General features: G+C 45.7%; 1 long non-coding RNA gene across 1 annotated transcript; it reads left to right on the forward strand.

Annotated features, from left to right (window-relative positions):
• Positions 1-972: 972 nt before the first annotated feature.
• On the forward strand, positions 973-5130 carry LOC309359645. Its single transcript, XR_014163889.1, has 4 exons — positions 973-1042; positions 2028-2105; positions 2479-2598; positions 4980-5130. It is a non-coding gene; the product is annotated as an uncharacterized lncRNA (long non-coding RNA).
• Positions 5131-16188: the final 11058 nt, after the last annotated feature.

Consider the following 16188-nt stretch of genomic DNA (forward strand, 5'->3'; position numbering starts at 1 on the left):
AATGTAAAGTGTTTATGCAGCCTCAGGCTAGTTAAACAAAAGAAAAAAGGCATTTTCCTGATCCCACGTAGCCCCTGAAACTCTGCTGGATGTGTGCTTTTCCTTTTGTGTTATGTAAATCCTAAGAGATTTTGTGTTTTGTGGGGGATGCTTCTTTTGATTTCATAGTTTATATTATCATTTCCCAGGACACTCCCATCACCCCGCTGCCTTGGTTTATGAGCAGTTCCCAAGTCCCCTCCCTCTCTTTCCCATTCATTTTAAGGCAAGGAAAGACAGCAACCCCTTTTCATCTTTGCCAGTATATTTAGATCAGAGGAGAATCCTTTGTGTAACAAGGAGCAGAGTGGACATCCCTCCTCCATCCCAGGAAGAATGGTGCTTTGTCATCAATGGCTTTTTCTCCAGCTTTTGCCTTGAGTGCTGCTGAATAAATGCACTATGAGTTCTGAATACCAAAGACGTCTCTTTGTTTTAATTAGCTCCCTAATAACGTCTCGAAGGCAATCCAAAGTAGTCTGGTAAATGGCTCAGCTTAATTTTTAGGGAGTAAACTTGTGCTAATGGGTCAGCACTACCTTTGCCTTGTGGGAAGGGCTGCAGAGCATCTGCTTTGCATAAACATCCCAGGATCAATCCTGGACATCTCCCCTGCTTGAAACCCCCAGAGAGCTGCTGCCAGTCAGTGCAGGCTATACTGAGCTAGTTGGAGCCCAAATTGTCTGATACAGTATAAGGCATTTCCCAATGTGTATGGGGAATCTGTTGCCTGCCTGATGTTGGAGGCTGCAATTCCCATCAGCTCTGGTCTTTGGAAACTAATTTAGAAGCCAATAAAGTTATTTTGGTTATGGATATACATGTACCTTTAAGCTCTTGAGCTGACCTCTCTATCTCTTTGTTGTTTAGACTGATATATCCTGTTTACAACCTCCTCCTCCTCCTCCTCTCTTGGATCTCAAGATGACAGGTCAAGCTGGAGCTATCCTCTGAGAACAAAGGAGCAAGCAACGGCTACCTTGTTCTTCTCTAGATTAGTTAGGTAGGTTAGAAATGGAAACTTTTCGGTCCAAGTTATGTGCTTCATATAATAAAAGACTTTGTTATTTCACTCACTCTACAAGCATCTCTCTGAGCCTGATTGCAACAGGTAAAGTCTGCTCTGTATCTAGATTTACAAACCTTATACTGCACACTTTGGATACCTTAGGGCACACTCTTCCAATAATCACGACCTACCTAATTTGCACTCTCTGAAACTATTTGCAATTTTTTTAAAAAAGTTATATTTGGAAATGTGCACTTCTCCCAATAATAAGATGCAGTCCTTCAAGCAAACAGTGTGTGCAAAAATGCTTACAGTACAGTGAAGCCACCATAAAAATACAGATATTAGTGAAAAATAATATGCAACGTGCAGTATACAGTGGTACCTCTGGTTAAGAACTTAATTCGTTCCGGAGGTCCGTTCTTAACCTGAAACTGTTCTTAACCTGAGGTACCATTTTAGCTAATGGGGGCCTCCCACTGCTGTCGCTCCACCACTGCGTGATTTCTGTTCTCCTCCTGAAGCAATGTTCTTAACCCAAGGTACTACTTCCGGGTTAGCAGAGTCTGTAACCTGAAGCGTCTGTAACCCTAGGTACCACTGTATTATGGGCAAGTGCTTTGCAAAAATGTATATATTGGGAGAAAGTTTGCACTGGAATGCAGATGTGTTTTAATGAGGATGTTAAAAAGAAATGGCGAGTGATGCAGAAAAATGAAGAGTGCAGAAATGAGAAAGAGAGAAAGCAAAATTGATGGCTTCATCCATCTCAAGTGGCTGTGGAGCACTCTGGCTTATTATGGGGGAGAGGAAATTGCTGGCCAAGCGCCAACTTGGTGCATCTCATAGGCAACATTTCTGCTAACTCATATCTGATATTTTCCAAATGTAGCAAGTGTTACCTCCACACACACACCCTCCCCTCCCTGGCATCCTGATAAGCTTTTTTTTATTATTTGTTTCCATCTGTTCCATACAGATCACTTTTGCAGTTTATTTGAAACAAGAAACAGCCTTTACAAATCCCTACAGATGGCTTTTAAAGGCTTTGTGAAAGGTAAAGATAAGATCAAGAAAACCCTGTGTGTTTGCCCAGGGCGGGGGCTTGAGGTGGGAGCGAATGGTGGGAGAGATAGGAAATGGTATATTTGCTTCTCTCTACTTCTGCATTACAGCTGCAAACCATGTCCAATCAGAGCATATGATATGTTTCCATTTCTGCCTGAAGTGTCCCTCTAAAAAGGCAGTCTCGCTTGGCTTCCAGCATGCAATTGCTGCTGGTGAAGCGAAGGCTCCCTTCCTTTCAAGCATTCTAGGAAATACAGGCAAGAAGCACAACAATACATTGCAGTAAATCCTCGCCTTTCTAACAAGAGTTCTTAAGGTCTGTTTCATGGAAGATGGAACAAACTTGTTTTCTGCTGCTCCAGAGGGTAGGACTCGAACCAATGGATTCAAACCACAACAAAGGAGATTCCGATGAAATGTTAGGAGAAACTTTCTGGGGGAAAGAGGTGCTTGATAGTGGAACAGACTACCTTGGACGGTTGGTGTACTCTCCTTCTTTGGTAGTTTTTAAACAAAGGTTGGTTGGTCGGTCATCTGTTGGGGATTCTTTAGCTGAACATTGGGGCAGATGGAAGTCCAGGTCTGGCAACATCTGCGGAGCACCGCATTGTCTACTCCTGGGTTGCACTTGTCAATTAAACCACCATTTGATAGATTTAAAAAGTTACCCAGTTCATTGTGCACCAGGCTGTTTTTTAAAGAATGATTTTAATACAAGGTGTTGTGTTTTTTAAAAAAATCTTATTGAGGTTCCATGGAGGAACCCACAGAGCAAAGGCAGGTAAGATGCTACAGCACCACGGAGAGCTCCAACTGAGCAACTTGCTCTTATGAGGCAGGGATGGGGAAACTTTTCCACCCTGAGGGCCACATTCCATTCTGAGCAACCTTCCAAGGACCACAAACCAGTGATGGGCAAGTCCAGAAGCAAAAGTGGGTGGAGCAACTTGCAGGGGGTCTTTATGACCCCCATCTGAAAACAAATAGATATTCTGCAGAAATGAAGCAGAGGATGGGTGGGATGAGGATTCCAAAGGGAGTTGTTATAGAAGAACATATTATAACAATAGTATAAACACTTCATTGGTTTACATCTTTGTGATATGAAGAATGTAGGTTGTTATAATTGGAGTGGGTTGCAAATGGTACTTTTAAAGACCAACTCATTGATTTTTTCCCCCCTCGCTGGTCTGCAAGATGCCAACAGAGTTCCACTTTCACTCATCTTTACCAAGTGTTTATGCATCCAAACACAACCACTGTGTAGAATGATTTTGCATCCCGGCTACGAGTCGGTAAAACAAATGTCTGTTGCAAAATTTTTTAAACTGCTACAGCCGACTGCCTAATTTGCAATGAATAATTAATCGGACGATGAAGCTTCCCTTCTGTGGAAGGGAATACCCATGAATGGAGAATGCAGTTGTGATCGTTTTGTTCTTGTTGTTGTTTTAAATTATGTGGAAATGTCTAGGAAGGCCTTTCCTGAAAGTATACTCTCCCATGGAAATGGAATAAATGGAAAGCATTTATTGGGATCCAGATCCTTAGAGCACCACATCTAGGACCAGGGTCAAGAGCAGACATGTCAGGCATCTGCTGAGGAGCCACACCACCCCTAAACAAAGGTCCTCTTACAAGAACCCCCTGGATCTGTTACAATGAGAACTCACTGAAGGAAGGAGGGACATGGAGAGTGTCTTGACTTGGGATCCTCCTCAGCCTGGAGTAGACATTGACCCTATCCCTGTTTGCCAAAGGAACATAGGAACTGCTTTATACAGAGACAGACTACTGGTCCATCAATTGTAGGCATCACTCCAGGATTTCAGAGATGCCAGGGATTGAATCTGGGACTTTCTGCATGCAAAGCAGGTGGCCTACCAGTGAGCTATGTTCCATCCCCACTGTAAAATCAACGGAGAAGCCTCTGCAAGCTGCTAGGGAGGGCAGGCATGCCTTGATCTATCCCTGGCATCTGTATGTGGGGCTGGGAGAAACCCCTGCCTGAAATCCCAGAGAGCTGCATGGATTTAGATCAGGGGCACAGAACTTGCGGCCCTCAATACTAGCATAATAGTCGCTCCCCCCCTTTTTGGGTCCCTAATATCAGTCCCAAGACATTTACCACACAGTTGTCTCAGGGCATTCGCAGTGTGCATTCTCTGTACCAGCTGAAGGTGCAAGGGGAGTGGGTGGGTGGGCAAAGCTGCCATGAGCAACATAAACATAACTATGTTCATTAATAAAAATTGTTTCCTCGCATAATGGTTGCGCCTCAGCTTTCTGAAAAGAAAAATCAGCATGAAAAATGTGACCATTACGTGGTGAAATACAGTATATTGTTGGACTGCAACTCCTGGCATCCCCTGACCATTGACCATGCTGGCTGGGGCTGTTGGGAGTTGGAATCCAACAACATTTGGTGGGCAACAGGTTCCTAAGCCCTAGAGCATCCTTTCTCAACCTGTGGGTCCCCAGATGCTGAACTACAACTCCCATCACCCCTAGCTAGCAAGGCCAGGGCTCAGAGATGATGGGAGTTGTAGTCCAACAACACCTGGGGACCCACAGGTTGAGAACCGCTGCCCTAGAGCATACTGTGGAACATGGAGAGAGTACAATTTTAAGAAATGAGTAAGAACTACCGCATCTAGATCACTGTTGTTTTCACATAATGGATGTGAGTTTATCAGTGCTAGCTATTTATAGGGGTGGGGGAGAAAAAAGAATGCCTTTTGTATGACTGCCTGGTTTTTTGTTTGTTTGCTAAAAAAATAAAAATAAAAAGCAATATCATCCCATCTGAAAGAAATGTTAAAAAATCTTCCACCAGCTGTTTGCAATTTTGTTCCGCTACTAGAAATGAAACGTTGGCTGTGCAGTGTTCTGCCTTAAGGAATCCAGCTCCTTCAAATGCCCTTCTGAAGCTCCGCACTGGTTTATTCAACAGCCATCTTCTGCTGAGAAATCTTTAACTGAGCAATCATTTCTACATCTGGGCCTGCAGCTGTTTCCCGAACACCCTAATAACCTTTCTCAATAAGAGCATTTGCTTTTCAACTGTGTATGATTCTCTCTCTCTCTCTCTCTCTCTCTCTCTCTCTCTCTCTCTCTCTCTCTCTCTCTCTGTGTGTGTGTGTGTTTCTGTCTAGTTGCACTCAGGCTTGAGCCGGGCTACTTAGAGTCCTCTGAATTTAAGCTACATTGTGTTTTCTCAGTGCTGCCTAGGGCAAGCTCCACCACCAGGCAGAGAGGCAGCTGATGTGTGTGCTTGTGAAGGGGCAGGGGCAGGCAAGTAGCAGCAGCAAGGAGCTGGTGGCAGGACCGTCCAGTGGCATAGCATGGGAGGGGCATAGGAGTGGTTGCCCCGGACACAAAATTGTTAGGAGGTACAAAATTTCAGTACCCAGTGCTTCCTCAATACAGCTGTGCACTTCTGTCACTGGGCTTCATTGAAAACGGCTTCTCCATGTGAATCAGGAAACGACCTCTCCAGACAACGGAATGACTCTACTTTCTTTATCGCCACAGCTGCATTCTCCTGGGTGACACAAAGGAGAGAGTGTGCCTTTGGGGGTGAAGTCATACTGTTGGAAGGTTGCAGCACCTGCTGTGGCCATAGAGACTGATACAGGAGAGACATGTTTTGTTGCGGCTAGAGCAGATGAAGGTGTCTTCGCTGATATAGACATTTTTATGCACACTTTCCTCTAATACAAAACTTGTGGCTTTTTGGGTTGGGGAACTGTATCACAAAATTTGGAGAAGTGTGACTATCGAAAGGATAGCTGTGTACTGTTCCAAGAAGTGAGCTTTGGGTGGATTTTCTTTAAAAGGTGAACTAAACCATTTTTCCCCTCCATCCCTAATATGTAGCATCGTACGGTTAGCCCATTCACTCTGTGATCCTTGATTGGGTGGGATCGGCTTATGTTACTAATCCAAGAAGAAAGCAGATCAACAGCTTGGGGGGGGGGCAGGGCAGGCGGCGAGGGAGTAGCACTCACTGCGACTGCAACAACCAGAGTAAAAATGATGCTTAGTGGGATTTTCAAAGGAGTGAATACTTGCAAAATCTTACTTTTTTGTGGGGGAGTTAGACATCTGTTTTTCCTGCCTAGATTTCTAGCATCTAAAGCCAGGGAATACTTGGCACACTCTGATTTTGTTGTGGTTTTTTAAAGCCACTTCACAAAAGGAGACTTCTACCTGCACCTTGTCAGGATTTCCCAGACCACATGGGGACATTTTACAGCTGGGTTATGCACCACAATATGCCATTGATATTTACACTAGATAGGCAGGTGTCTGGCTGGCTGCTTCAGAGTGCTCTGGAGTTGTTTGCTGATGTGCCTTCTGTCTGCCACCCTCAGCAGAGGTTATCTCTTCTGCTTTTTAAAAATCTCCTCCGTATGTACTTTGAAGGGCATGTTCAAACTGGTGCATTTCTTTTTCTGATTCACCTGCATTGATGCCAGTTGGGTGTCTTGTGCCACTGCTGTTTGAATTTATGAGTTAAATGAGAGCGCAGGACATTCCTGTTTGCTTAACGTTAATTTCTGAATTTATACATTTTTGTATGCATTTATGCTTAATACAGGGAAGCGGGTTGCACTGTGGGTTAAACCACAGAGCCTAGGACTTGCCGATCAGAAGGTCGGCGGTTCGAATCCCTGTGGCGGGGTGAGCTCCCGTTGCTGGTCCCTGCTCCTGCCAATCTAGCAGTTCAAAAGCACATCAAAGTGCAAGTAGATAAATAGGTACCGCTCCAGTGGGAAGGTAAACGGCGTTTCCGTGCGCTGCTCTGGTTCGCCAGAAGCGGCTTAGTCATGCTGGCCACATGAACCAGAAGCTGTACGCCGGCTCCCTCAGCCAATAAAGCGAGATGAGCGCCGCAACCCACTTGCAATGCCCAGCCAGTTATCAAGATACAGCTCCAGGTCTGTGGAAGGGGGAAATCGGTGTTGCCATTTAGGTAATTTAGGTAAGGTAAACGTAAAGGGACCCCTGACTATTAGGCCCAGTCATGAGCGACTCTGGAGTTGCGGTGCTCATCTCGCTTTATTGGCTGAGGGAGCCGGCATTTGTCCGCAGACAGCTTCCGGGTCATGTGGCCAGCATGACTAAGCTGCTTCTGGCAAACCAGAGCAGCGCACGGAAACACCATTTACCTTCCCGCCGGAGTGGTACCTATTTATCTACTAGCACTTTGACGTGCTTTTGAACTGCTAGGTTGGCAGGAGCTGGGACCTAGCAATGGGAGCTTACCCCGTTGCGGGGATTCGAACCGCCGACCTTCTGATCGGCAAGTCCTAGGCTCTGTGGTTTAACCCACAGCGCCACCCACGTCCCTTGGTAATTTAGACGCTGGGCTTATTATTTATTTGTTTATTTTATTTAAATCTCACACTTCCTACCCAAGGAGCCCAGGGTGGCAAACAGGCACTCAATTTAGAAACAAAGCAAGAACGTTCTGAAGCTGATTAAAATATTTTAAAAGCAATAACAACTAAAACCGTTGCAGTTAAAAACATTCTACCAAATGTCTGGGTAAACAGGAATGCTTTCAAATGTTTTAATGATTTGCCAGGAAAGAGTGCTTTCTTTTTTTAAAAGATGGCAATGTGTATTATTAGTTCACCATCTATATATTTATAGATGCTATTGCCAGGCATGCAGCAATGTGGTGCAAATAAAATAAAATAAAATAAAATGAGGCACCCCTCAAAATGAGATTAAAACAAATAGGGAGATCATTGGTCCATATGGCTCAGTATTGTCTACACAGACTGGCAGCAACTCTCCAAGGTTTCAGACAGGGAATCTATCCTGGCCCTTCCTGGGCTGAACCAAGGACCATCTGCATGCAAGGCACAATATTGCACAATCCATTGGACTTGTGCCCAAATGTCCTGCCCTGATGGCCCCAGTGATGGGAATAAGTGCTGGAAACCAAAATTTGAGGACTTCCTGTTTGCTGCTCAGATGTGCGCTCTCTCTTTCTCTCTCCTCTCAAATGCCTTGGCTGCGTAGCTACTGCAAAGAATTGGCACAGCCTTTCCTGCAGAGGTTTAATTTGTAAGGCAGCTGGGAGTGTCTGCTCCCAGGTACTTCGACACATTTCCATGCTGATGCATCGAATGTTGCCAAACGCCCATGTAACAACAAGTGGGAGGACAGTGGCGGGTTTCTACACCAAGGGAGCATTTAAATTTTCATCAGGTCTCAGTAGCAGGGTAGCGATGTGCAAGCATAGGAAGGATCCCTTTTTGGAGACTCCTTGTCTATCTTCCCACTCACAGGCCCCGAGGGAAGGAAAGCTCCCGCCCAATGAGGAGCTGTGTCTGCCTGCCGCTGTAAACATGAGAACATCTGCCTGCCTCCTTCAGCTAGTGCCAGGGTCTCCCCCCACCCCGTGGTGTAACCGTGGGCTTTGGAGTTCTTATAAGATGTTCGGTGGTAGAGCATCTGCTTTGCATTTAAAGACTCGAGGTTGGCCTGAATGCTTCAGCTAGTGCAAAATATTCAACCGCAGAGTGTTTGCGTGGTGCAGTGCCTGGGTTGTTAGACTAGGACCCGAGAGACCAGGGTTCAGATCCCTGCTCAGCCATGGACCCCACTGCGTGATTCTGTGTTAGTCACTCACTCTCAGCCTAACCTACCTCATAGGGTTGTCGTGAGGATGACATAGGGAGGAGGAGAGCCATGTATGCTACCTTGAGCTTGCAGGAAAGGTGGAATACAAATGTAAATAATAATAAAAACCCTGCTCACATTATTGCCACCATGTTTTGCAGCTTCTGAAAGAATTGCACTGGCTCCCAGGTAGCTTCTAGGTTAAGCTTTAAGTTGCTAGCACAGATGTGCAAAGTCCTATACAGATTAGGACCAGGATGCGGGTGGTGCTGTGGGTTAAACCACAGAGCCTAGGACTTGCTGATCAGAAGGTCGGTGGTCCGAATCCCCGAGACAGAGTCAGCTCCCATTGCTCGGTCCCTGCTCCTGCCAACCTAGCCGTTCGAAAGCATGTCAAAGTGCAAGTAGATAACTAGGTACCGCTCCGGCGGGAAGGTAAACGGCATTTCCGTGTGCTGCTCTGGTTCACCAGAAGCGGCTTAGTCCTGCTGGCCACATGACCACATGAGCTGTACGCCGGCTCCCTCGGCCAATAAAGCGAGATGAGTGCCACAACCCCAGAGTCGACCATGACTGGACCTAATAGTCAGGGGTCCCTTTACCTTTACCTTATCTAAAAGATCACCCATTCCTTATATAACCGATGAATCACTGCACATTGCATCCAGCAGATGCTATCTCATCAAGAGGTCCCGACAGGAGCGAGACAGCAGTAAATCACACTGTGAAAGTTGGCGTTGACCCTTTATTAGCAAAAACAGGATCTGCACAGGAGTGTCAGGCCAAATGAGCCCAGCAACACATCTCTAGTGGGTAGTTCTCGCCCCCAAGAAGTTGTTGCTGAGACTGAACGTCCCTACCTCCCTATAGGTGCCCAAGTTCCTTTTTCTCCAGGGTTTTCCCCAAGCAATTTGAAACTGCTCCTGTGTGAAACTAATGTCTCCTCTGTCCTTTTCATGCTTCCCTTAGTTTAGGGAGATCAGAGGGAGAGGAGCTTGTTGCAGCAGAAGAGGGAGACATCTGTGTCTCTTCACCAGCTAGACTCATCTCTGCCTATTGGCCTCCATCCTCTCCTGATTTAGCTTCTGCTTCTGCTTCTGGACTTCTGTCACAGACTCTCCCTGCTCACTAAGCCCTGTTACCTCTTCAGCTTCTGATATCTCCCCATCTTCTCCCTCTTACCATTCACCACCATCCCACTACCAATCCTAGGACTCCTAGCCCATCTTGTCCCACATCCTGTTGTCACAATGGCCATGGGTCCACGGAGATCCTGGGGTGTGACTTTGCACCCACTGAAGCTTACGACAAAAATCCTGTTGGTTTTGAGTGGATCCAGATTACACCACATGCCTTTATTCTGGGCTGCTGAAACATTTTATTATCGATTTCCTGTACCAAATGCAGAGACCTATTTCACCTTAAGTTCCTGCGGTAGCTTGGCAGGGCTAACGAAATTGCCTCCAAACTCCACCCATCTCTGGGAATGATTAGGTGGTTAATCTAGTGTGCTGTTGGGTTGGTTTGTTTTTTTAAATTTTTCTTTCTGCCATGGCTAAAGATACTTTATCATATTATATGAATGACACTTCCCATTGATAAATATTTATTCTCTGCAGCGCTTACTGACACATCTTTTTGGAATCTATAAGCCCATTGATACAGGCACAACAATGCCATTTGTCTTCACCCCGCTGATCCCCGCTTTTATTTATTTATTATCGACTAATTGCCTGCCAGATTGTAAATATGATCGGAGTTGGCATTGTGCTTTGATTAACTGGATGTTCAAAGTAGCCCCAGAGGAGTGTCATCCTAGCTCCTAAGCAAATCTGGGCATGGCAATAAATTGTGTATTTGGAAATCAGCTACGTGGTGAGGAGCTGCAATGCTAGTTAAACAAGCAGAGCAGAGGACTTCTCTCTCTCTCTCTCTCTCTCTCTCTCTCTCTCTCTCTCTCTCTCTCTCTCTCTCTCTCCTTTCCAAGAGCCGTTTATTTTGATGAATGTGTTCCCACAAGCCTCTTGCTGCTGTTTACAATGGATTTGCTGTTATATTTACAATAAACGAGGGCTTGGCAAGAGCGTTTTAATGCACTTCAGCAGGTTACTTAAGCTTCCTGGAGAAAATAAATAAATAAATAAAGTGAAACCACCAAAGGAGGGGGGAAAGGGGGGGGCGCAAAAAAAAAATAACATCAAACAGCAAAAGGATGGCTCCATTCTCTGCAATGCCTTTACAGGCTGATTCCTTGACTGTGGACAAATGTTATAGGACTTTGGACTTGTGTATTGTACTATAGGCTACTCTGCCATCAGCAGCAGAGAGGGATTTAGGAAACTGCCTTATACCAGATTGGACCATTAGTCCACTTAGCTCAAGGTCCACCTAGCTCATTGGTCCACCTAGCACAAGGTATTAATGCAGACATTGGGCAGCCATTCAAGCTCCCTTCCTGCTCTAAGATTCTGGTCCGTAGCTCTGCTTCCCATAGTTCCCAGCAGTATGGCTCTGGGCACCTCCAAAGCAGATTGAGAGAGAGCCACCCTCTTTTGCTTTCCCTGCAGCATTTGGTGAAAGGAGGCCAGTTGCCGCCTCGGAAGATCTGGATGCTGTGAAAGATAGCCACTGATAGTAATATCTCTGAGAGTCACCTAGGCGAGACTCCACCACCACCACCACCACCTCTTACGGTACCAGTTCCTTTTGCTTTCTGCCGTGTGCCTTTCAGTGAGTGTGGATGCAATTAATTAATTGACTTCTCTCTCCTCCCCGGCTGCGGAGCCCTTAATTAACACACGGAATGAATAGGTGAGCCAGGGTTAAAAGCTGTTGTCAGCACTTAAAAGGTTGCAGAGAGCTGTTGCTATTGAATTTGAGTGTCCGTTCCGCGGGGCGGCTGGGGCAGATTCCTTGACAGGCCTTCGGTTCCTAATCGATGGAAGGTTAATTTATTTCTTCTAACTAGGAATCCCACACACTTTGCAACCTGGAAATGCTCATCCTCTGCCTATGCAGCGGGGTTTGCTCAGGAGCAGCTCACTCATGATGCAGGCAGCTGCATCAAGAGATGGCAATACGAGCCACTAAGTGGTAGAAGGTAGATGTGCATGTAGAAGGTCTGAGGTTCTAGCTCTGAAATCTCCAGGTAGGGATGGGGGAGTCCCATGCCTGAAATGCAAGAGTGCTGCTGCCAGCCAGTGGAGACAATACTGAGCTAGATGGACCAACAGGTTGACTCTGTAGAAGCCAGCTTCTCCTTTGGGAAGGGCCATGGCTCAGTAGAGCATCTGCTTTGCATGCAGAAGGTCCCTAATTCAACCCCCTTCCAAGTAGATTTGAGAAGGACCCCTGCCAGAAATCATGGAAAGCCACTGCCAGCCAGTGTAGACAGTACTGAGTTAAGAGGGACCATTGGTTTGACTCAGCACATAAGGCAACTTTCTGTGTTCCACCACCATTTCCCCTGATCCCCCTTAAACTAACCCACTCTGTGCCTCCTAAGCTAGCCTAGTGCCTTCGGGTACAGGGGAAGGTGTCCAATCCACTACTCACAAGGGAGGGGAGATCATTTTTTTCCTGTTGACATTTTAATGCCTAATACCTGACTTGCACTTCCCAAACCAATGCTTGAACCAAAAAAAGCCCTTGAAATCCACACTTCTCCGAATTCTGCAATTTATGCACACCAGAGGAAAGTGTACCCCGAAAGAAAGTATATATACGCAGGGGTGAAAATTTACCAAAATGCATTATATCAGGGGAGATTGCTTTCAATATATTAGGAGAAATGCATAAAAGCTGAAGGTAAAGGGACCCCTGACCATTAGGTCCAGTCGTGGCCGACTCTGGGGTTGCGACGCTCATCTCGCTTTATTGGCCGAGGGAGCCGGCGTACAGCTTCCAGGTCATGTGGCTAGCATGACTAAGCTGCTTCTGGCGAACCAGAGCAGCGCATGAAAACGCTGTTTACTTTCCTGCCGGAGCGGTACCTTTTTATCTACTTGCACTTTGACGTGCTTTCAAACTGCTAGGTTGGCAGGAGCAGGGACCGATCAACGGGAGCTCACTCTGTCGCAGGGATTTGAACCACCGACCTTCTGATTGGCAAGTCCTAGGCTCTGTGGTTTAACCCACAGTGCCACCCGTGTCCCATGGAGAAATGCATAGGGTAATGCAAATGAATTTTCACCTTAAAAAACGAAACAAAAACTCTCACCCCACAAACTTAAGGTAAGGCTGGAAAAGTAAGAAATGGATATAAACTAAAATTGACAGATTCACCCAACCCTAATCATTGCCTGTGATTTGCAAGCCAAAACTTATCACAGGAGAATGCTTAGCTCAGCCTCCACTCTGCCTACAGGTAGGAATGGGCGGTGACTGGTTTCCATTGGAACTGGTGGGTTTAAAGCAGGAGGCCAACGACAGGCAGAGGCAATGAACTCCATTCCCTCCATTCAGGAGTTCGAACGCACGCAGATTGGTGTTAGAGCTTGCAATCTTTGAACAACGCACTCTCCGTATTCACGAATGCTGTATAACTGAATAGAACAATTGTTGCAGACCCCTTGGAGCCTGATGTCTGCTGCATTCAGCCACTCTACAAAAACCTTATCATCCAGTTATTCAAAATCCAAAAGGGTCTGGGTCTTTTGGTTAAAATGATTTACTAAATAATAGTTGCTGTATGATAGGCTATCAGTAGTTCAGAGCATCTCTCCGCAGGTGAACAGTGCAAAATCAGAGACTGGGGGCGATGTGTTGCCTTCCTTTTGGAGGGCCACAAATTTAACGCACCATCCTTAATTTCCATGTGCATGGAAACAGATTGATGTGCACTAGAGGCACAACAAAAACTTGCAACCTTTTAACAAATCTCTCCCACTTCCCCCAAATTGTTGTTGGTATCCGTCCATCTTGAGAGACAATGGAGTTCACCTCCAGGGGTGAAGTCAAACTGCTGGAGAACCTTGCTGATGTGGTCCAAAGGAAACAGAGCATTACGTTTGGCCCCAGCTTGGCTGCAGGAGTTGCTGGAAGGAGGCATGCAAGGCGCCATCCAACCTTCTTAGGGACTCTACTCTGGATTTGTGTTGGGTTAACTCCTTAGCCTTTTCTTCTCCTGAAGATGTCTCGCAAGGCAGTGGGTGTCCCCTAATTAAGGGCATTGATTTCCCAGGGAGTGTATCTTATAGGGCCTGTTGCAATGTGGCTGCCTGTAAATCACCAAGACAAAGAAGACCAAAGAGGATTTGTAAGGATGAGGAACCTGTGACCCTCCAGATGTTGGTAGACTCCAACTCCCATCAACCTTGATGATGATTGCTGGGGTTGATGGGAGTTGGAGTCCAGCAGCACCTGTAGGGCCATAGACCATTTAGACCAGGCATCTTCAAACTCGGCCCGCCAGATGTTTTGGGACTACAGTTCCCATCATCCCTGACCACTGGTCCTGTTAGCTAGGGATGATGGGAGCTGTAGTCCCAACACATCTGGAGGGCCGAGTTTGGGGATGCCTGATTTAGACCCATTTAGAAATAATTACTGTAATACTATATATTTCACTGTATTGGTGAAGACTGTGGTCGTCACCTCCATGCCTGTTCAGTCTTGTGTTAACTGTTGATGGGCAATTGCAGGAGTAGGTTTCTTTATTTTAAGCTGGTTTTGGACTAGACAAATATGATGCTTTCATTAAATATGATGCTTTCAAATAAAGGGTAGTCTTCTGGCATCCTTTCAAACAGAGGATGGTCCTCTGTAAAATAGTACATATGATCACCCTACATGCAAAGGATTGTTTCCAGTGTTAGATTCATTGAAACAACAGACATTACTTAGGTCCATTGATTTCAGTGGGTCTACTCAGAGCAAAAATGAGTTAGAAGCAACCCATTCTTTCCCAAAGCTTCCATGCTCAGTTTGGCTGATATTTCCAGCTATGTGCTATATGCCAGCCAGAGGTTGGGATGAATGCACCCATCTCTCTTTGAGCTTTGGCTTCTAGCTTTGGTTTCTTTAGTTCCCAAATTTTAAATCTGCGCCGCAACTCGACATTTGCGGAAAACCCAGCTTTGCGTACTTTTGCTTTAACTTGCTTAACGAGGCCATAATTTGACTCCCATTTACTTCAATTAGTTCAATTTGATTTTGTTTACTTTCAGATGTTTGATTAAACTTTGCTTAAAATGGAACTAATCAAAGGAGCAGTTCAACTTAGTTAAACAAGCAAACTAAGTGAATTAACACTAAGCTGAAGCAGATGCTCTTGTTCCGACAGCTCTAATGCTGGCAAGGAAGCAGAGGGGGATTGATAGAGGGAAACAGGGTGTTGGGCCCAAGAGATCTACTTCAGGTCTTGCCTGGAAGGTAGATGCCCTGGGCTGACCTTGGCCAACTGCTCTCCCTTGCCCTCCCTGCTGCATTCTGCGAACAAGGAATTCCTAAATGGAATCAAGTGAAGAGCAGAAATTGGTTCCAAGTACTATGTCACTGATGGTCCCATTACTCCAATTGCCAGTTCCCAAACATTCTGCTCCTCTACTCCAACATTCTGTCACAGGCTAGTGTGACTAAGAAAACATAACTCAGGGTGGGGTTCTGCAGGGGTGGTTGATTTCTGTTCAGGGCATGGGACAAATAACCAGGCAATGGAAATTTCTGCTTCCATTTCTCTTTCTCTCAGAATTCTCCTACATCTCTGGGTGGGAAAGAGGGGTGGGGTGGGGGAGAAAATGAATTTCTTTCTTTCTTTCTTTCTTTCTTTCTTTCTTTCTTTCTTTCTTTCTTTCTTTCTTTCTTTCTTGTTTTCATTTTTTGTCTCACGGCAAACAACAACAACAACAACAACAACAATTTAAAGGGACACTGGTGGCGCTGTGGGTTAAACCACAGAGCCTAGGACTTGCTGATCAGAAGGTCGGCGGTTCGAATCCCCGCAATGGGGTGAGCTCCCGTTGCTCGGTCTCTGCTCCTGCCAACCTAGCAGTTCGAAAGCACATCAAAGTGCAAGTAGATAAATACGTACCACTCTGACGGGAAGGTAAACAGTGTTTCTGTGTGCTGCTCTGATTCGCCAGAAGTGGCTTAGTCATGCTGGCCACATGACCCGGAAGCTGTACACCAGCTCCCTCGGCCAATAAAGCGAGATGAGCGCTGTAGCCCCAGAGTCGTCTGCGACAGGACCTAATGGTCAGGGGTCCCTTTACTTTTACCTAATAATAATTTATTATTTATACCCCGCCCATCTGTCTGGGTTTTCCCAGCCAATCTGGGTGGCTTCCAACAGAATATTAAAATACAATGGTACCCTCTGCTTCCTGGAAGTTTTATTTCCCTGTTCTTGCTTTTTCTTTTTCTCTGCATCCTTTAGGCCTAAAAGAGATAAAAGACTGTGCAGCATTATTATTATTATTATTATTATTATTATT

The sequence above is a fragment of the Podarcis melisellensis genome, assembly GCF_964234715.1.
Source record: "Podarcis melisellensis genome assembly, chromosome: 16".
In the NCBI taxonomy this organism is placed as follows: domain Eukaryota; kingdom Metazoa; phylum Chordata; class Lepidosauria; order Squamata; family Lacertidae; genus Podarcis; species Podarcis melisellensis.